At 41.2% G+C, this 15,401-nt stretch overlaps 1 protein-coding gene and 1 long non-coding RNA gene across 4 annotated transcripts in view; both read right to left on the reverse strand.

The window, feature by feature from the left end:
* Positions 1–15,401, reverse strand: part of SPTBN1 (spectrin beta, non-erythrocytic 1) — a 199,817-nt gene that overhangs the window by 94,944 nt on the left and 89,472 nt on the right. The gene's annotated exons all lie outside the window — the stretch shown is intronic.
* On the reverse strand, positions 460–13,568 carry LOC131485092 (uncharacterized). Its single transcript, XR_009248636.1, has 2 exons — positions 10,506–13,568; positions 460–10,254 (listed from the first exon to the last, which is right to left on the reverse strand). It is a non-coding gene; the product is annotated as an uncharacterized LOC131485092 (long non-coding RNA).

A 15,401-nucleotide genomic window follows, 5' to 3' on the forward strand; every position in this document is an offset into this window, starting at 1 on the left:
AAGAGAAATGGTCTGGAGAGGCAGCATGGCAAAATGATTAAGGATTCAGACTCCAGTTCAGGTGGCCTGGGCTGGAATCCCAACTCCACCACTTACTACCTATGTGTCCTTGGGCAAAGCATCCTTTGTACCTCAGTTTTCTCATTTCCAAAGTGGAGATAACTCTTTTCTAACAGGGAGGCTGTGGGAGCATATGAATCAATACATGCAAAGTATTAGACACGTGCATGAGGATAAGTATCAAGAACCTTTAGCTGTATTACTATTACCACCACCATCAGGCTGGAGTTTAGGTAGGGACCTACTTTTCCTTCTCTCTGCATGAGGATATAGCTTTTCTTTTGCTTTCCTTCTCCTCAGGAGCCTGTTAGTTTCCAACGGGACTGATTCCGTGAGCCCAGAGGACACAGAAGCCAGATGCTTGTGTGTGTTTTGCTTTGTTTTTGTTTTTTGTTGTTGTTTTGTTTTTTTCTTAGCAGTGGGCATCTACCCAGCAAAGTCTTAACAGATGCCTTCAGTAAAATCAAAGTTACCACTGGTTACTGGTACTACCAATAATACCTTCCATACGTTTATTTGCAGGAACCTTCACGTCTGTGCCAAATGATGATCTCACAGTCCTTTCTAATGGGCGAGAGAAATGAGATGCATATCACTTGTGCAAGGTCACTTTACCAAAATCGGCTGTTAAGCACCTGATTCTCTGTACCTGTGCCAACATTAGCTGCATGTTGGCTAACAAAAAGGCCAAACCCCCAACTAGTAATAAAGCATTAACAATGGAAATGGAAGGGAAAATATACATCTGACATCCTAGGCAGGTGTCTAGCCATTCCCCCAACATGCCTCACTGTTTTTGTGGCTCCCTCTAGTCAAAGCCCATCCCTACCCCCCCAGCACCCACCATCTCATTACCTAATCCTGGTCCTAAAGTTGTAGCTGAAATGTCAACTCCAAAAAGTCTCTCTCCCATCCGACCACAACCTAGGGGAGTTATGCGCACATCTTAGAACACCTGCCACTTTCTACCTAGTATTCCCTTTTAGAATGTTATTCAAGGGAGTGACTGTCTCTTACACCTGTTTTCTAGAGTGTTTAGCATCTTAACTTGCTCACCATGACACTCACTTACTTGCTGAATTGCTGATTAAACAGGTGGATGGATTTGATGGCTCCTTCGGCAGTGTTAGAGCTATAAACATGTTCTAAAACTTGATCCTGCTTTCATCCACAGCACTTATTCTTCGTTACTTAGTAGGCACATGCTACTCCATCCCAACAGCCAGTCTGCAATAGTGCATCAACTAGAGCCCATTATAAGCAAGTGGCTTCCAGGTTATGCCAGTTGAGTTGAGGACAAGTTCTAGATAACAATACTTATCACCAACAGAAAGAAATGGAAGCAACAACTAGAGCCAACAGCTATCTTCCTATGCCTACATGCATCTCCCCCCTCAGCGATGTTCTAGATTTCAGTCACAAACTGAGCCACCGCAGCAAAAGGTGAAGCAGACTCCAGTGACATCAGGTGACATCAAAATAAAAGACCAACATCGTTACCCAGCTTTCCCTCTAACTCCACCACAATAACCTAAAAACTGAGCCGGGTTCTGGAAGCTGCCCTAAGTACCCACCCAAACACATTTCTTTCAGGCTACAGGTCAACTCCTGTCTCACACAGGAGAAAGGAAGAAAGACATGGTTTTCATGACTGCCTAAGCAGAGGCATGTTGCAACCCAGCTTTCCAAATGTAGGCAAACACATTTTCCCTCCCCTTTTGGTTCAGAGGTTTGTGGACAGATTCAAATGAGTCCTTGCTACTTTAAAGTTGAGCTGTCTTACAGTTTGGCTGTCACTGAGTCACCACATCATTTAAATCACAAAAGATGTCTGGCTGCAGGTATCTCATGTCTAACAACTCAAAATCCAGAGTCCTCAAAGTACTGTCACTGGGTCCTTATCTACATGCGTGTTTATAGCTATCTTCAAAAAGATCCCGATAGACCAAGGCTTAATATCACCTGAATTTGAGCTATCACATGGCTCCACATCCTCCCAAATACCCTAAATGCATTTACCATTTATCCAATGTATTCAAATGGATGTCAGCTCTGACCTTCAAGATATGCAGATGCAGCACCCCTCCCGGCAATGTTATGCCCCTTGCAATATCTATAAGCAGTTTAGCAGATGACACTGTTTTTAATGGAAGGATATACTCATCAGTAGCAAGCAGTTTGATCAGAAATTCATACTTGAGAAACCTGACTGACAAGCCTATCATTTTTAATCTATGTATTCAATCTTTTGCTAGGTTAAGTGTGACACTTTAAAACACCTATGAATTTGGTTGAATCCCTAATAAAAATAATTGAACACATGTGTTTTCAACAAAATGTAAATGAAATTAAAATCAGTAAAATCTACCCATGTGCTGATAAACATGTACACTATGCCTTGCTATCTGCCTCTACCCTATGTAAAAAAAAAAATACATACTTTAAGTTCAAAGAAATGTTGAAAACAGCCCCCTCTTGCTGCAAAATTTTGCAAAATCACCCATTTGTCACTTGCTGGCTAAGTGATCATGCCAACTCATTTCACCTTTGTGATCTTCAGGTTCCTCAATTCTCAGGGCAGATAGGACACCACCTATCTCACAAGGCTACTGAAAAGAATAATATACAGTAGATGTCAAAGCACCTGGTTCATACCTGGTTCGTGCTGGAAATGTCACCCACAAAAGCATTTTTTTTTTTAAGGTTACATTCAGTAGAGGAGAAAGAAGCTTGTGGTTGAACTCTTACATCACAGGCATCAGGGGACTCATGAGCAATGTGGTGGCCAAGGCTGTGACCTCTGATTCCAAGCCAGCCCGCACTGGTCAGGCCCCCACAGCACCACCAGCTTACCACACCGTGACACAAACATGACCCATCCTGAACACAGGGCGGGGACCAGTGACTCCAGCACAGCACATTATCAGCCACCCGTGGGCTTTCTGACCCTGAGGGAGAAGGGCCAGAGGCAGGAGGAAGGAAACCACATCATAAATCCCACACCCACAGGGGAGGACGCTTTCTGAAGAGCAAGCGCTGAGGAAGCTGCTTCAAAGCACACTCAAGAAACTGTGTAGGCTGCTGCTAGACGAGGTCCAACCGCTCTCTCCACACCTCGGCACGCCTAGATCTTCCCAGGAAGATACCTATCTCCAGAGAGGCAGCGTGGAGTGGGGTCTGTGAACACACAGCTGGGTGTGATCATGGCCCCGCCGTTTACTGGCCCTGTGACACTGAGCAAGTGTCTTCATCTCTCCAAGCCTTGGTTTCCTCATCTGTAAACAGAGATAACATCTATACCTATCTCTAGCATTCCTCTGAGCCTGCAATGAGGTAATGCATATAATAAATGGCACAGAGTCAGGTATTTAAGTATTCAGTAAATACAGGCAATTGTTATTGAAAAGGTCTGTTTCCTTCATCAGACCAGTTGAGTGAAACTGAGAACAGAGTCTTGCCATTCGTTTCCCCACACAAAAATTTCTTGGATTTGATTACGGATTTGTATTTTTCATAGGGTGCTCACACACATTATTGTAACTGATTCTCAAAGCAACTCCTGGATTAGCAAGGAGGGCAGGTGTTCTCCATTTTGCAGGTATATAAAGCACCCACCCCATCTTTATATTCACCCATTTAAATCCTATTACGAAAAGCATATCTGTTTTGCTGTCTCTTGACTTGTTTGTGAGCCTCTAGAGGGAAGTTGTACCCTAGGTGCCTAGCAACGAGCTACAGAGATGCCCTCCATAAGGCAGAATATTAAACAGGAATTGAGTAACACCAACTATTATTCTAACAATCACGTCTCCCACTGCAGTAGTTTTATTTGTTGGTTTTTAATGCAGGGGACCTTAGCAAATGACTTACATTGTAAATTCCCACTAGGGAAAGGGAAATAGAGGAGATCCCAAAGCCAACTGCTAAATCACTGAGTGCCCTGTGCTTCAGTTTCCTCTTGCAAAAAACACTGATGAGCAAAAGAGCTGCTCCTTATCACAGAAAAAGTGATCCACAGCATAACTTACCTTTGGAGACAACTATGAGCTCATAAGTAAAATGAGGTAAGAAAGGTCACTACAGAATCACTGGATGACAACACTGGCTGAGATGATATCTGGACTCACCCTCCCATCTGACTCAGCACACAGGTAGGCAAACAGTCCCAAAGCCGGCCAGATGCAGAGCCCTAGACCAGCAGGCCAGTGCCCTAGTGCCTCTCCCTCAATTCCAGGCCCCTCCTTTCCCAAAAAGCCAACTGAATTTACTACCCTAATAAAGGCTGCAGTATGTGGTTCTGTGGCCAAGAACTCCTAGTCAAGCTTGGCTATAGTCAGGCCCACTGCTGAATGACTAGGACTTTTAAAAATTGCTTCCTTGTGTTTCAAATGAAAAAATAACCTCCTGTCTCAAAATAGAAATCATATATATTTGCAGAGGAAAACCAACAATTTTTTTTTTTTTTTTTTTTAAGGAGGGGGCAGGGGACTGGAAATCACTGTGAGCTGAGAAACAGTCTTTGGCCACAGCTAGTTTTCTCGTGGCTATCTCTTCAGTTTAAAAAGCCAAGCTTGCATCATAATCTGATATCTACATTTCTGAGGCCCTGCCTCTATTTGCTCAGAGTATCATTAACTGCTTGGCTTCCAGAAAAACATTACTCATGCTGTATCACTGTGAGCAAAGACATATTTGCAGTTAGAAAAACTGCCTTCATTTCACAGTCACACAGTATAAAAATCTGAACGAATGGCTACCACAACTAGAACAAGGGATTTCAATTTCACAGGGTACTTTTCACCTCTCTGGCTATGAAACTAGATTACATTAGGGTGATCCTAACCTTCTCTGGTCCAACTACTCTTGCCCCATCTCACTCAAAGGGAAAAAAGGAAAAACAACCACAAGTCTAATTAACTTCTGGGGAACTGTTACTACCTCTCTAAGTACTTCAGTACCATGGGCTTCCTTCTCTCCTCGCCAAAGTTAAATCCCCCAGCACCCTGCAGACTACAGGGACTGTTATGAGAGAGGTCCCTAGGGTCCTATCGAAATTTCATTTTATCAAAAAAGTAAATAGATCCAGATGAGCCCTTCCTGAAGTTATAGCTTAGCTACATCATAGAGCCAAAGCCATTATTATATGATTCACTCTTTCAACACATTATTTATCATGTGGCTGGTAAGGCCACCTCTTTTCTCAGGAGAGGAGAGGCCACAGGGAGGAAGACCAGCTAACTCACTTTAAAGAACTTTGTATGCATTACTGTCTTCCTTACTTTACTCATTTATGTGTCAAACAGTAGGAAGGCATACAGGGATGAGCAAACACACACAGACCTTGTCTTCTGTACATGGTAAGTATTTTCATATGTAACTATAGTGACCCACTGCCCAGCTTGCCTGGGACTTGGGGAGATTGCCCAGAAGGAATAGCCACTGCTGACACTGGGAAAGTCTCTGACATACTCGGATGAGTTTGTCACCCAATCAATACGATGTACTAATTTAAGTTTTACAGCCACCCCAAGGGCTATTTATTTTTCCCAGTTTTTAACAGATCAAGAAAACGGGGTCCAGGGAGGTCACTGATGAAGCCAGGATTTGATGCTGGCTTACGTGACTCCGCGGCCCATGTGCTTTACGTGATGCTGTGTTTCTGAGAGATGAAATGTCCGAACGCTGAACACTGCCGACCACAGCCCTTGAGTCTTCTGCACCACACCACCACAGCTAGGTTCTGATCATTCTCCTCCTCTGCCCCCCCAGCCACTCCCACCCAGTCTCCACCACAGACTGTGCAGCTGTGATTTCATCTGCTTGGCAGTTGTTCACAGATAATGCATAATCTCCCTCTACCACTACAAGAGTCAACTTTTTATAGCAAGTTGTTTAAACCTCTGTAAGTAAACGTCTCCTTCAATAGAAATCAGGGCACCATTTTCAAGCATCAGAAACAAACTTTGCACTAGACTTGTACTCACCTCTCAACTACTACACACTCAAACTAGTGATAAACAGAAACTCACTGGCATTTAATAGTTCAAACAGAATACACGGACTTTCAAAGATTTCATATACATTAAAAATATGTATTAAAACAGACCTTCAAAGTTTCTCTTAAAAAAAGAAAAAAAACCTAATTCAAAATGCCAAGGCCACATTCCAAGAGATAACCACCATTTGCACATCTTCAGTGTCACCAAAATAAGGTCTACGGTTTGTATAAGGATTTCAGGCAAAACACACACACACTCCAACTAGTCTGTACTTAAATGGCAGCTCTCACTCCAAAATTCCAGCACAATTACACTCCGTAGGGGGTAAAATTCACCCAAATAATGACACAGCCTATGTAATTTCCTTGCCACCAAAGAAGAACAGAGCCTGCAGACTTTTTATGTTTTGCTCACATTCTTCATGAATAAAGCGTGCCTCAGTGATCCTCAAATTAACTTTCCACTTGCATCATTTCAGTATTAAAAGAGACTTTAAGGCCGGATCTTTCACAAGGCCTTTGTGAAAACCAAATATAGGCTGGCCTGTGTCTCCATGCTACTGTGATTACTGGATTTGCCACTTAAAGACCCTATGCCTCTTGAAAACAAGGTTGGGGCAGAGAGAGAAAAGCTAAGAAAGGCCTTTCAAAAGCACACACAGTAGAGGCATTCACCAATCTGCACAGGGCGGGTAATATTAGTTTGGCTACAGTAGTTCTCTCTGACAAAGTGCTGGAAGCTCTGGCTCCAGCAATAACTGCTCTAGATGCTTTTTATGAACTTGGGAAAGCCAGCACCATTGTGACCTTCAACCTACATCAAAAGTCATCAGACTCAGACTCAAGTGACTGCAGTCAACCTTGTAATATGTTCTAAAGGGGAACATAAAAGGGGTGTTTCAGTTGGGTGCATTTTCAAGCAAATCAAACACTCTTCTGACATGCTGAAGGAAACCACACCCAGAACAGGTTTCAGGGGTGGAGGTGGGGTAAGATACCCAACTTAAGTTCAAGAGACCAGCCACTGTTGGGCCCCACTTTACCATTTAACCAGAACGTGTAATAATAATGGCTGTCATTGATTACTGAGGGTCTACCATGTACCAGGTACTGTGACCATTTCGATGGAGAATCTGACTTTTTCTTACAATAATTTTATTTCATAAAATCTGTATTACCTTCATCCCAGAGATGAGTGAACAGGCTCAGATTAGTAAAAAGACTGCCCTGATCTACAAAGCAATTTGGCAATAGGCACAGAAATACCCACATATGAAAATTTATGATAAAATGTTAAATTAAAAACAGAAACAAGACACCAAAAAACTGAATCTATATAATGATTATAATAATGTTAAACTGTACATGCATATAGATAAGAACTATCGAAAAGTTAAAATCTGCTGGGATTGCTGGATCTTAAACTATTCTTTCTTTTTGAACATGTCATAATTTGGCTATGAAATAATTATTGTATAAGTGAATTTTGGAGTAATATAAAGAACAGTTAGAAATTAAACTTTTTTTGCCCATAAGTGACCTTCAATCCTACTGTGGTAAGAATATCACCTGAGTGGCCTCTTGACTCATACTGCTTTCATTACCTGTGCCCTTTTCATCAGGAAGGCTTTGGACTGGTGCTAGTTGAGAACAGGAATAACTTATCTCCCCCATCCCTTTTCTTTCTTCTTTAAGGGGCAAAAACTTCCAGCCATCAAGTTTCAGCAGATGTTTTTTCTCCTCTACCTAATCAATACCCACTAATTTTAAAGCTTCACCTGCAGACTCACAGGAAATGAGCACTTATCAAGTAACAGATATTTAATGTATGTTAAATCCACTTTTAACAGCCACACCTGAAGGCACTGCTAGGGAAGTCTGATATACATGAAAGTGGACTAAAGTCTAAGTGCAAGTGCAACAAGGGCATCATTGATTTCATATAGGATGCTTTTACTAAAACGGAGCATGGGGGAAGGAATTTTTTTGCTTTAAAAAAAAGTTTAAAAGTATGTAAAAGGTTGAAGTCATAAAGCAAGTATGAATTTACCAAGCCTCTACTTCCCAGGATAACACGCTAAAATTCTGAAAGAACTTAAGGAAACTGGCCGAGAGAATTGTTTTAATGCTCCATTAATACCAAATGGGTAGGGATGCTTGGGTGGCTCAGCTGATTAAGTGTTCTCTTGGTTTTGGCCTCGGTCACGATCTCACAGGTTCCTGAGTTCAAGCCCTGTGTCAGGCTCTGCGCTAGCAGCAGGGATCCTGCTTGGAATTCTCTCTCTCCCCTCCCCCCACCCCCACCCCCACTCTCTCTCTCAAATTAAAAAAATAAACTTAAAAAATACATATACCAAATGGGTAAATGAAAAGAAACTGTGCTTTTTTAACCTCACCAATTTTGAGAAATGCAGGATTAGCAAATACAAAAATCCCAGCCAAATTCTACAAAGATTTACAAAGCTAGGAATTAACCAACCATGCTTTTAAAGCCCTGTAATCTCCTAGGGTAATACTAAACTTTCTTTAATTAACTATTATACATTTGGATATAAGATTATTTTTATAGTTACTTTAAAATGCTCTAGATTACCTGAAAAAGACCAGGAAACCTTTAATGTAGACTCATATAAAACACATAAACTTTAAACCTCAGGAAGGTCATAAGCTTTCTGGAACTTTTTTGCTGTCTGCTCACAGGGGTAAAGAGGCAAGTAGAGATTATTTTCAAGGCAGCACTTTTTTTTTTTTTTTTAATGTTCATTTATTTTTGAGAGAGAGAGACAGAGCATGAGCAGGGGAGGGGCAGAGAGAGAGACACAGAATCCTAAGTAGGCTCCAGGCTCCGAACTCAGTACAGAGACTAACTAGAGGCTCGAACCCACAATCTGAGCTGTGACATCATGACCTGAGCCACCCAGGTACCCCCCAAGGCAGCACTTCTTAAACTTGAAGATGCCTACAAACCACCTGGGGATCTTGTTACAATGAAGTTCTGACTTAGTTGATCTGGAGTGGGCTTGAGATTCTGCATTTCTAACAAACCCCCAGGTCATCTGCAGACAACACTAAGTAACCAGGTTCTAAGCACCTTGCAATTTAAAATTCGAGGAGGCTATGCTGTTTCTCACCCCACAAATGCAACAGTCTCCCGACTGGTTTCCAGCCTCTTTTCCTGACCACTACCCTCTAAAGCAATCAACACACTAAGCAGTCAAACACACCTTTCTTGGGAGGAAAAAAAAAGTCAGAACAAGTCACTATCCTATCTAAAATCCTTCAGTGGCTTTCCACTGCTCAACTTACCTCCGAACTCCTTAACCTGATTTACAGGACCACACATCCTCTGGCTTTTCAATTATCCTTCTAGAACCCCTCCTATCCACCCTTCCTCATTCTGCACTCTGCAAACTCTGGCCACCCTGAACCTGCTCCACTTCCCCTACCCTGGTCTTGCATCCCTAGCCTGGGTCTCTAACCTGGAACAAGTTTATTCTCCACTTGTGTCTCTACTCCGTAAGCTCAACCAGCATTTCCAGCATTGCTGAAATACACTTCCTCACACACTTCCTAACCAGGGGACAGGTCTCAACACATTTTTATTAATAAGCTGATGGGATAAGCAAGAAAGCAAACCCTCTATTTTAAAAATCAGTTTTATTATTTCTTGGGATTCTTCTTCCTCTAAAGTTGCCTAGATTAGTGACGAACTACTGAGCTTTTAAATGCCAAGTCCTTCGCACCCATGAACTGGTTTAACTGCCAAAGTCTTAATTAAGCCAATCTAAGAACATAGCCAGCAATCTTAGTCAGCTAAGAACACAGAAGTTAGAAAAATGCTTACAATACCTTTATTGTTTATTTCACCTGTCATTAGTTTTTCATAGCTGGGGGCCTAAGAATTGATAGAAACTTGTCAGGCAAGGGGGAGAAAAGATACCAAGATCTAAAAATGGCTGAGATCTACCTGGCTTACTTTGATAATGTGCACAGGTGTAATTCCACTTTGAGGGATGTATGTCTATGAAGCTATCATTAACTGAAAACTTGAAGCTCTGTCACTAGTCACGTCGTTTTCTAGAAGACAAGAAAACAAACCCTAAAATCCATATTTAAATTGCTGTGCAATACCAGACTTCTTAAGAGTTCATCCACATGTAGAACTTTTCTTTAAAAGAAAAGATGACGCGGGGCGCCTGGGTGGCGCAGTCGGTTAAGCGTCCGACTTCAGCCAGGTCACGATCTCGCGGTCCGTGAGTTCGAGCCCCGCGTCAGGCTCTGGGCTGATGGCTCGGAGCCTGGAGCCTGTTTCCGATTCTGTGTCTCCCTCTCTCTCTGCCCCTCCCCCGTTCATGCTCTGTCTCTCTCTGTCCCAAAAATAAATTAAAAATGTTGAAAAAAAAAATTAAAAAAAAAAAAAAAAAAAAGAAAAGATGACGATGGAAACAATAACCACACTTTACATTTTTAATAGTACATGGATGTTTTCAAGGAAGCTTCATATAGATTATGGCAGCTACTGTTCAACACAACCCTGGAAGGTAAACCTGACAGGTATTCGGATAAGGAAAGCAGCCCAGATCTTCAGAGATCCAGGACAGGGCTGTGGCGAGGTACTGTATGCCTGCCTTCCAGTCACCAGGTCATTGGGATTTCTGTTTTTACAGTTAAATGCAGTAGATTCTTAAGAACCTAAATGGAACTAAGCGAGATGCCTTACAGAACTGTACTCACAACCTGCAGATACTAGTGTCTTTACCTCTATTTTTTCTAAACTTAGATCTTTCTGGATTGATCTTCACAGCAACTTGGTGGGCAAGTAGGACAGGTAATTGACCCATCTGGCAGATGAGGTAGCTGAAGCCTGCAGATGTTAAATGGCTTTTCTAATTTAGTGGGACAGAGGTCATTCCTGACTAAATGCCTTTTCCACTATTAAACAATTTTGTTCTGAACATACTTTTTCACAACTCTTCATTCTTCAATAAATCACATATATTATCTGCTCCTATTTAGGAGCAATTCATGCAGTCAGTTCCTCCCCATCACCAAATTACAAAGATTCTATGAATAATCCAATAAGGGAGTATTCTCAAAGTTGAGTGTGCGTTAGAGCCACCTGGCAAGCTATAAAAAACACCTACTGCTGGGCCCCACCCCAGAGTTTCAGAAGTAGGGCCTGAGAATTTATATTTCTAGCAAGTTCCCAGATCATGCTGATGCTGCTGGGCTGGGGGCCTCCTATTGAGAACCACTGCAATAAAGCAGCCCATAATAATAATTGCATTTATTTACTCTTTAACAGACTTGGTAACTATTAGATGTAAGACAGGTTATGTCAGACTTTTGTCTTTATGCCCCTATAATAACCAAAAGCAGTATGTAAAAAATCACAAAATGAGCAAGTGCTTAAACTTTAAATCTTATAGGAAGGGAATCCAAGCAGAGATTCTGACCTCCTCTCCCTCTGGGAATACTTAGAATTAAGTGGCATCTGAACTGGAACTCGAAAGTAATAATCCTGACTCAAGAAAGAATTCCTGGTGCAAGAAAGCTGGAGAGCAGGGTCTCAAGGGCAGGGAATACGCAGGGTAGGTTTAGGGAATCCTGAGTACTGTTGAGGAAGGAGTAGCAGGAGCTGGAAATGGGAAGGTCAGCTGGAGCCAAGTCACAATGGAGTCAAATCCCAAAACTTTTTGCACAGAGCTCTAATCAGGGCCCAGCTTTAGGAGACCAAAGAGACTAAAACACAGGTAGAGGCAATGGGGCGCGGTGAAGAGATCCCTTTCTGGGCCCTAGGCATGTGAAGAAGTGACAGGAACAGAGTCATCAGAAAGCTTCCTCAGCAGTCAGGTCATTTACTCCTATTTCACTACCCTAAAAAAAGTGGTCTCTCTTCCTCAAAGGGAGTTATCAGTCACCTCCCTCTTCTTGCTAGCTGGCCTCCCACAGTCCTTTTAATGGACATCCCAGTCAAACACCACATTTAAGCTAAAGGAATTGGCATTCCCTTGACCATCAGAGTTCCTACCCACCAAAACCAGAGAGCACCACATGTCCAGTAATCTGACCAGTCCATTAATTTTCCATGCCACCACAATGCAATTCATGATATCTGGGGAACAGGTGCTATGGCTCATACCTAACCCACTTTGTTGTCCTAGAAGAGATCAAATTTGGAATCCAAAAACCTGGATTCTGGAGTGGTAGCCTCATACCAAATGATCTGCTTATTTACCTATAAAAAATAATATCTAGCCCAGAGAAATATTATTATTAAATACATGCACACTTACTTAGAACTTACTAAGTACTACATCCCATGCTGGGTACTTTGAATAGTCTCATTTAGTTAATTATGCAAGATGATATATATTAAAGTTAAGTGCTGTACACATTAGTAGTAGTTATTATTACTACACCATTCAAAAAGGATTCTAATTCACAAATCTGTTAAGAACTTCCAAATTTTAAGGTGCTCCTGGGTGGCTCAGTCAGTTAAGTGTCCAACTTTGGCTCAGATCATGATCTCACAGTTCAAGAGTTTGAGCTTCATGTCAGGCTCTGTGCTGACAGCTCAGAGCCTGGAGCCTGCTTTGGATTCTGTGTCTCCCTCTCTCTCTGTCCCTCTCCTGTTTGTGCTGTGTCTCTCTCTTAAAAATAAATAAACATTTAAAAAAAATTTTTTTTAAAAGAACTTCCAAATTTTAGGCTGAAAGTCTGGTAAACTGTTAAAAAGATTTTTTTTTTAATTGGTTACTTGTCCCACAAAGTTATCGGGCTTAGAAAAGCTATCGTATCGTATTGGCAGATATCCAGACCAAAATGCCAATCTTGACATGCTTTCATTAAACCCAAAAATGCTCTTATAAATCCTGGCCCCCACCCCCAAAAAAGAGTTCTCATTCGTCACCAACTCTTTTCATTCGTCACCAACTCTTTTCACTGTCACAATGGGAAATATATGAAGGCTAACACTGTTATCTAAGAACTTTAAATTTTCTTCATGATGAGGAGGTAGAAGCCCAGCAATCTTCTTTCTCTAAGGTTTAAGATATTATGCAAGACAAATATCTAGGTACCCTAACAAACTGGCAAGTTCTTAAAAACTTAAGACCAGCAATGCTCTTTCACGAAGAGAAGAAACCAGGACCACAAAAAAATACGAAGAAATGCAATAAGACAACTCTGAGATAGCAAGTAATAAACTGCTCTGTAGTTTTCTGTGTCCCACTGAAGACAAACGACTCCATAACTCCATCTGGACACTGGGACACGTTCATTGAGCCAGAACAGCTAAGAAAAAGCACCTTTTCCAGAAATACCAAGTGCTAGATGTCAGGGTTAGGCTGCAAAGAAGGCAGAAGAAATTCATATTGATGCTTTTCAACTAGATCCTGTCTTCATTACAACCCCACCGCCGGGGCCAAGAGAATCAGTGTTCTGGGAGGCAGGGAGGCAGGTAGGCAGGAGAGAGCAATCTGGTTAGGGTGCCCATTTCACAATGTAACCTCATTATTATTATTATTATTATTATTATTATTATTTTATTATTATTATTATTGCAGAAATAAAATCAGTATCTAAAGGTCTAGGAAAAGAAAATTAGAGAACAACAATATGCAGCCTGAGTTCAGTAATGCCTGTGAACCCTCGTCAAGCTATTTGATTGTCTTCTCATCTTTAAAATGTCCTAGGTGTGTTACGAAGACAAGATACCATATATAAATCTCCTACTAACATGTCTGGGACACAGTAAGCACTCAATGAAATCTTCTTCCCACCAACCACAAGAGAGGAGACAAGAAGCTTTATGGAATAACTGGAATGTGAGCAGAGTCTTAAAAAATTATAGGAATGATTTCTGCACGTAAAATGAAGAGTGGGGCATTTAAGGCAAAAGGCAGACAATGAAGGCAAAACCTGGGGCTTGGTTTTATGAAGAGCTGCAAGCCTGCCTACCTGGAACATTTGACTGGAATGTAAGAGGCAGAATACGAAGTATTTGGGGTTTGGGCCATTTGGGGAGGGTCCAATGCCAAGTTAAAGAGCCTGGCATTTAATTTACTTTTTAGGCACAAGCAACGGTTCCTGAGTAGAAGAGTAGCAATTCCTATAGGGAATTCAGCTGGCTGATTTGAAACTGAAGGAAAGGTATTATGAATCTGTTACTACAAACACATTTTTTTAAACATGTCAGGTTGAGTTTTTTGTGTTTTAGCATTTCTTTCTTATTTGAAAAAAAACTAACCCACCTTTAAAGACACATGATCAGGCTCTGAGGAAGGTGGTAACTCAATTTTGCAGATGAACAATTTGAAAAAGAGAGAGAATGCACTTTGGGTGTGTCTGTTAGGTGTGCTGGGTGTTGGTGGTTAACGTCTAAAGCCATCAGAGGCTGAAGGTCTGTTTCTTGTTTTACTTATACCAGGAACACCAGTGTGACAGATATCACTCTACATCTCAGACCCTTAAATCAGAGTGTAAGTAAGTCACACTTATTTGCTTACTATCTAAGTAGACTAAACACATTTTAATATCATATTCCTTTAGCTACAACATCAAATCTCATCCCCTGGTCCCTCCTGAAATTTTTAGGATCAACTGTGAAAATATGCGAAGCCAGCAAAAATATCTCCCACGAAATCACAGTACCCTCAGAAATAAACATCTCAGGCATAGACGCTAAATGAATAAATTCATGTAAGAAGCATTTTAAAAAATCAATTCAAAAGACCAGTTTACCAATACTGGGTTATAACTGCTAGGAAGGATGATATTCAGAAGAATAAAAAACGGGGTGGTGGGGCAAGGAGCAGCTTTGGAGGCATGCATAAAATTAAATCAGATGATATAATCTATATATTATAAAAGATGTGATGATTGGAAGAACTACAAATACAAACTGGGGGTAGGAAAGGGAAAAAGTTTTAGCAAAAATTCTTCTAAAGTTGCTCACAATGCAATCAGTTCCACACACCCCTACTAAGGAGGATGCGATGTTTGTAATTCTCCTGGGATCCACCATACTTGGAAGTTAATTCACCCTTTCTCAGTTCCTCAACATGGGTAGTTTTCTGTTATAGAAATACCAACACTAAACTTGTGTAACTCCTAAACCACAATATTCAGAAATAAGAAAGTTATCTGGTACTACATTAGGGAGCAAAAGTCATTAAAAAAAAAAAAAAAAAGCCAGCAAACAAAATGTGAAGCCTACACCTTTTGAAGAGATTTCCTTGAGAAACAGTAATGAGCACCTGGTGATTTTGTTTTGTTTGTTTTTTTTTTAATTTAAATTTTACTCTATCGAGGGAGGACAGTTTAAGACATTTCCTGTGTG

Source organism: Neofelis nebulosa, chromosome 9 (assembly GCF_028018385.1).
Source record: "Neofelis nebulosa isolate mNeoNeb1 chromosome 9, mNeoNeb1.pri, whole genome shotgun sequence".
In the NCBI taxonomy this organism is placed as follows: Eukaryota; Metazoa; Chordata; class Mammalia; order Carnivora; family Felidae; genus Neofelis; species Neofelis nebulosa.